Raw genomic sequence first — 7,004 nt, forward strand, 5'->3', positions numbered from 1 at the left:
TCTCCTCAACAGATCCATCGTATAACGGCTTGTAACGGCTCAAATACTGCCAATTCAAAGAAAAAAAAAACTAGCGTGGATTATTTATGGTCATTGAAAAAACATCTGGATAAAGAACGGCTCGACGGAAAAAAATTAAACCATGTTGTGTATAAATATGTGTTGGTCATCAAATCATATTTACCGACAGATTAGATGCGGTAGTCGAGGCACTACGCACAAAGCTTTAGCACGCAGGCGGTAGCTGAGTGGTTTAGGCGTCAGACTCTAGGCTAGTAGATCCCGTGGTCGTGGGTTCGGTTCCCACCGTCGCCATTGAACTTTTTTTGGCGCCAAGGGGAATTGAAATGAAAATGGACACAGTACTCATTAATGGAACATCTGTGGCGGGATCGGATCTCAGCAATCGTGAATTTGGTCCCGACCCCTTTCAAAATGAGGTTCTTCGATGAAAGAACACAGACAAACCGGAGGCTGAATTCACACCCCAGTTGCGACGAGTCACCAAATATGGAGCTTGGTGAGCAGAAACCCTGATTCCTAGTATCCTCATCACCATCACCCCAAATTACAGCCAGTACAATACCACAACATTAACAAATCTAATCAACATGTCTCTAATCAGGCCTCTCATGCTGTACAATTGCTTAGTATGGTCAGTAGTGTACCTTGGTACGTCCGGAGATGCTAGATAACTTGTCCTGAAAATTGAAATCAGCGATAGTTCCGGAAATTTGCAGACCACAATAATTCTTTCCGACTAGCCATTCGTCCTAGTCTTCCTCGGTACCAATCATTGGCTTAAAAGAAAAATACAGTCGGACCTGTTTGATTCAAGTAGATCATTACGTTCGAAGGTAAGGCTGCAGCAGGGCCCACTCAAATGCCATGTAAATTATTGTTAGTGCAATATTGTAATCCAGTATTATTATGTTATTATACTTATTGTAGAGGACTGAGCTTAAAGGGACCCATTACGTGACCCAGGGGTGCTGGTTCATGTGTTCAGCAACTCGCGACCATCACACACTGTCATCTTTTACTTGTAAAGTGTTTTAGCCATTAGAGGTATTAAAAAAAATTTGTTATTAGAATTTGTTAATCCCTTCTTCACAGTACTCCGGCCCTCTGTAATAACTTGCCGTTTTGACGTATAGCACGAAGCCACGAAAACCATTTGAACAAATACGAATGGCCAGAGGCAACCACGTCATTCGTGTATTTCCACTAACTCTAAGTGAAAAAGATCTTTCATTTTAAAGATCCAATCGTGAGCCTCACATGTATTTAAGAGAAAAACGTCACAGTTTGGACGTTCGGTAGTTCGTTTATACCTCCCCCTCGGAAAATACGATTGCCGACAAAAACCTGAATGACCCGACTGCGCAAGCAGTTCGACACGATTTCCGATTATACCCGCCATCCCGTCGTCGATAGAAGGTGACGTGTGGATCCGGTAATTTTTCCAAGGGAATCACGCGAAGATAAGCCGGCGGCGGCGTCGCTCGGGACGGAAAAGTTGTGACAAACTATCAATCAACTTCTCCTTATTGAATTTGTTTAGACGATCTAAGCACACAAACGACAACCAATACTTTCGTTTAAAACTTCCATGCTTCTATTTTTAAAACATTGTGAATAATAATAGCACATAATATAGCAATTGTTCTTACATTTTTGCCCTTATATCACAAACCGTCAGAGATCATGAAAATATACAAGCTTGGTGATGAGATTGGTGGATGGTCTTTTCAGAAGGAATGTATACATAATGTACGTTCATGTGATTTACCGCTTATTTCTTTTGTGATACTTTTCATATTCTACATTATAGGTGATCTCTGTGTCAATTGTCAATAATGTAAAGCTGATGTGCCCGTGGGATCAACCTAAGTTTTTCTAACCACGTCCGATATTCCAATTCTCAGCACAATCTTGCCGAAGGTTGTTCCGCTTTGCCATCATATCCTGATACCTTCCTTTCGTGGTCCATCCAGTTCTACCTCTTCCACTTGCAAATTGAGGATTTTCTAGTAATCACATTAAATCATTCCAACGTATTGTGCTCTACCTGGAACTACAAATTAACAAAGACAACAATTAAGATAACGATTAATAGGTGGCCTCCAGAGTGTCTAAGGAGAATCAATCTAATCAGACACAGAATTGGTCATACGCGGTGAACATGTGGAAACTTACTTTTGTGCCAAGCCCACTTATTATCCGACATGCAGAGAAGAGTTTTTCAATGTGGTCTGGGAATTCATGATGGGCATCATTTCTTGGCTATATATGGAGAGCATGCAGGTATATATATATATGAACCTGGATCAGGAAAACACGAAGTGGATGATTCTTGTGGCTTGCCACGAGAAGTCATAGGCTCGGTTTCCTGTGTACACAAGGGAATTTATGGGCAGAATAAAGCCTATATAAAAATTAAGCATTATGATTCTTTTAATTATTTCTTGGTTTAGTGGTAGCCTGAGTGTGTTAAAGATTTTGAGGAAGAATTTATGCTGTTGTACCTTCTGCAAACTACAACTGAGCAAATTATCAATATTTTTCGTTGCGTTCAATTAGTACTGTTTGTGAATAGACAAAACAACCTGAAGCTTCACCTAACACGCGGCGTAACCAAATGTAAAATATCATTGATGGCAAAAAGAACATTCGTAAGTAAATCCTTGGGATTATAGCCAAAAATGGTATATTGGCTGAATATGGCTGATATAAGACATTTTATCAATCTTCAGTCTGGTGGACAAACGTTCAATAAAATTAGGCAACGTGCAAAAACTGGCAAATTTAAATATAACAGGAAGTATGACAACACCATCTACTGCCTTAGAAACGCCATTAACACCATCGTTTCCTGACAGACATAGAAAGGATTCAGGAATCATGTACTCTGAGAAAAGGGAAGCAGGATGAACTATTGAGAGGAGTAAAATCATAAAGAAGGTGGATATTTGGAATGTTTAATTTAATTTTTACAAGTGTGCTGTTTTTACTTATGACGTTTCAACAAAAAGTTGTGAAAGGCTGAAGTAACACGAAAAGTGAATTAACTCGAACACGAGTCAATTGAAAATCAAACTGTGCACAATAGAGATATTTTAGTCTCATTTGACATGTAGAATAACCTCTTGACATACTGACGTCTGTTCACGGGACATCGCATGTCAAAATGTAAAGGCAAAACGTAGACTCGAAACATACATTCTTAGAATACGACTCCGAAAATTTACATCCTATAACGTTTTAACAGACGGCAAACAGGAAGAAGATATCAGACAAACATTAAATACGGTCAAGTATGTTCTATGCCCCAAAACGAGCTCATTATAGCAGTACGCCTCGGCTTTTCACACTGAAATACATGCTCTTATATAGAAAAAAGCTAAAAAGTGTTACACTGACAACGTAAATCCTCACAAGATTGGACAGCCATGCAACCCTAAATGCATTAAAACGTATAAATAGTCAGGGAATATACGAAATCTCTTAAACCTGAGGATAAATAACCTAGCAATACCTTGTATGCTAGGGGAAGAAGAACTTTATATGAACAAGTAGATAGGCTGGCCAGAAGAGGGTCTGCAAAATCAGTAGGCTAACATTGGAATAACAAGATCAAGCCTAGTCTCCTCCACTTAACACATGTGTCACACAAATAGAACGAGAAATGAACCAACTCATAGTTCATGGTTAAAGAATCCTCGCCAAATTGGCAAATATATTGCTGCAATTAGTCAGTGTAAAAAAGGGAAGATAGATTGACTTCTATGCAGGTTACTGTGAGAAAACTACTTTACAGGATGCATTCAACAATGACCCCATTTGTAGGTTGTGCAAGGAGGAGGAATAAACTGCCACTTACATTGCTCAATGAAGATATAATATAAGGTACCGAAAAGACCCGGGTATGTTTTACTTTCTTAAAAAAACAATCGGGTCAATTGAAATGAACTAAGGAACGAGGTACAGTAAAATTCCAAACCGATTCCATCCTGGTATCCTCAGCATCATCATGGAAGTATAAATTTTTGAAAGATTGTCAAATTTTTAATTAACATTAAAATGTTTCAATTGTAAGAGAGTAGTTGCAATTTCAATATTATTGTTATTATTCCTTTTCATGTTTTCTTACCGATTCGCTCAGCCGCCTTGCTTTAATTTGTTATAAAGCCGTAATGAAATAATTGTGTTTAAGCAAGAAAGCGAGTCGAAGTGCGAGGAGTTAAAAAAAGAGGTTTATTGAAAGGATCTAGTCACACGGTTGAACAGGAAGAATCAACCTAATTGGAAATCTAATTAGAACTGGGCTTCGAAAAGGGGAAAAACGCACTTATCTCTTGAATATCGAAAATATAGCAATTTAGAGGTGTGATTTAACTAATTAGTGTCGCGCGAGTAGGGAGAAGAAAAACCGGAGTAATTGAACAATATAAATAGGTGTTATGAGAGGGACTTGTCTTTTTGTATCGCGTTCAATTTTTCTCTGCAAGCAGCCCTAATTGGTAACTATTGTCTACTAATTGGCAAACATATCTCACCATTCGTAGCAGGAAAAAAGTTTTTATCCGGCATAACGCCTACAAAGAATTAATATGGAGTAATCGTAAAGAACTCACTTGTTCGCGGGGAAGCCGTAAAACTTTAACTGCGGTGCACTTAAGTTTATTACAATAGGAGGATAGTTACTCTGCTAGAGGAAATGGACACTCGTCGGCTTTATATATAATACAATTTGGAAATAATGGGAAATAAATGTAATTTTGAGAGACGAACCGCCCCTTTTTGCTCTTAGTGCCGTGTAATCCCGGCAAGACAAATTCCTAGGTATAAAAGAATTTTCATTGCGTTACAAGTCGTAAACCCTCGTTAGAACCACTTATCTCAAATTATACAAACTAGAATAACAAAGTTCTCTGTCGTTTCCTTTAAAATGATGTTTTACCGCGATTGCCCCTGTGATAATGTATTCGTTCTTCTACGTACCATATTCTTACATGATTTCATTATTTTTATCACATTTCTGCACATTCAATGTACAAGGTGGTGATTTTAACAATTCATAATCATTCACCTTCATAAATGGACTGTGGTTCAATTTTCCTACTTTTCGAATTAACAAGAATTTCTTCGTGAACACTGAACAGTATGTAATAGGAAGTTTGCAATATTAAAGGAATAATAAATGAATTCCGTACAAACAACAATCAGCGTGAATTTAAATAAATCTCCACAACCTACTTATGAAAATGTATTAGATGCTTTCCTAAAGTTGGAATAAAATTATTGTATTATGACTAAAATCTTCTTCACAGTTACCACATTTAAGTTTGTACTTACTAGTAACAATACCTTAATATTTTTTAGCTTTGATTTTTCTCACTTTACAATTTTTTTAAGTTTGTTTTTAAATATGTGGTGTTTAGTGACCGTTAGTTAATGATTATTTGGAGATCGTGACATACGGAGTGACGTAGGTTTTAAAAAAACATTTTCTTTATCGTGCCAACGTTTCGATCTTTATTGAGATCATCTTCAGGGCCTAGGATTTACAAACATTGTTTAAATTATAATCAAAAATTTTTAGATTCAATCAAAGTATTTGTACTCACTCAAAGTGTGTGCTTTTTGTGTAGATGTGTCATTATTGTGTGTCGTGTTCAGTGTGCCAGTAAGATATTGATTTGTTTTTAAACTAAAAAATTACTTAATACATTTTTATTTCTCATAAGATTTTGTATCTTTATTTATTTAAGTAAATAGAAAATTTATTGTGTTTTTTTTTCGTAATTCGTTTATTACCTCCGCAAAATTGCAAAATTCTTATTAAATACTCTCGCAGTCCTTGACAATGATGGGATTGAGTATACCTTCAAAGAAATTTGAAACAATTTATTAAAAACTTAATTATATCAATGTGTACACATCTTTAAGATTGTTTTGCCTTGATGATGAACTTAAAATAGGACAAAAGCTTGGCAGATAACAATTGAATTTGTTTTTTCACCCAGATCTACTGAGATCCAGATTATTCATGAATAAAAAAGTGGCCGACACATCTAACACTTTAAACAAATTGACCTTATACGTGATCTTTCTTAGCAATGAAAGCAAAATTTAATTAATAAAAAAACACTTACACTTCTCAAAAAATCAATTAGAAAACACAGCAAGATTCAGAAAGGTTTTTCAAATTATTTTCGAATTTCGAGCTTTTCAGCATCATATTCGGATTCTACAACATTTATTCGGTCCCTAATCCAGTCACCTGGAGCTTTCCTTTAATTTCACTGACAATCGTAAAGCGTACTGCGTCGGTTACATTTGTAGACTCGTTCTCTTATTTTACCAAAAATTGATAACAAAATGGTTGGTAAAACTTATATTTCTGGTCTATATCATAAATAGCGAATGTAGTTAGTGTTTAAATACATTTTTATGGGTCTAATCATTTATTATATAGACAAAAAAATAATGGAAACGCAAAGTAGCACCTATGGGGGTAGAGCAGCGGCGAATCTAGCCGAAGATCGTGGGTTCGAATCCCGCTCGTGCCATTGACTTTTTTATCTCAACTAAAAACCTTAATTAATTGTAAGTTATTATCAGTGTTAACTTGATCGAAAAATAGGAGAATGCAAGGTGAAGTTAAAAGATCTTTGGTTACAGTCAAGAAATGGTCACTAATTTTCAAATCATCATTTTTGACACCATGGTAACTTGTAGACAGTCAGAAGTGATTTCTCCGATTTACGCTCTTTTACGAATAGGAGATGATGCAGTTGAAGAAGTATAATCAGTGGGGACGAACACAAATTGAAATCGTAATTTGACGTCGGTTTGCTATTGACGTATTCTCTAATTTGTTTTCTTCTCTTATTCAAGGGGATGTTGACGTATATTAATAGCAGAGTTAATCGTCTTGCTGGTAGTGCCGTTTGTGGATATAATCAGGCGAATGCATTCAGATTCCGCAAAAGCTGTAT

This window comes from Cimex lectularius, unplaced genomic scaffold (assembly GCF_000648675.2).
Source record: "Cimex lectularius strain Harlan isolate CLEC.00 unplaced genomic scaffold, Clec_2.1 scaffold507, whole genome shotgun sequence".
Classification (NCBI taxonomy): domain Eukaryota; kingdom Metazoa; phylum Arthropoda; class Insecta; order Hemiptera; family Cimicidae; genus Cimex; species Cimex lectularius.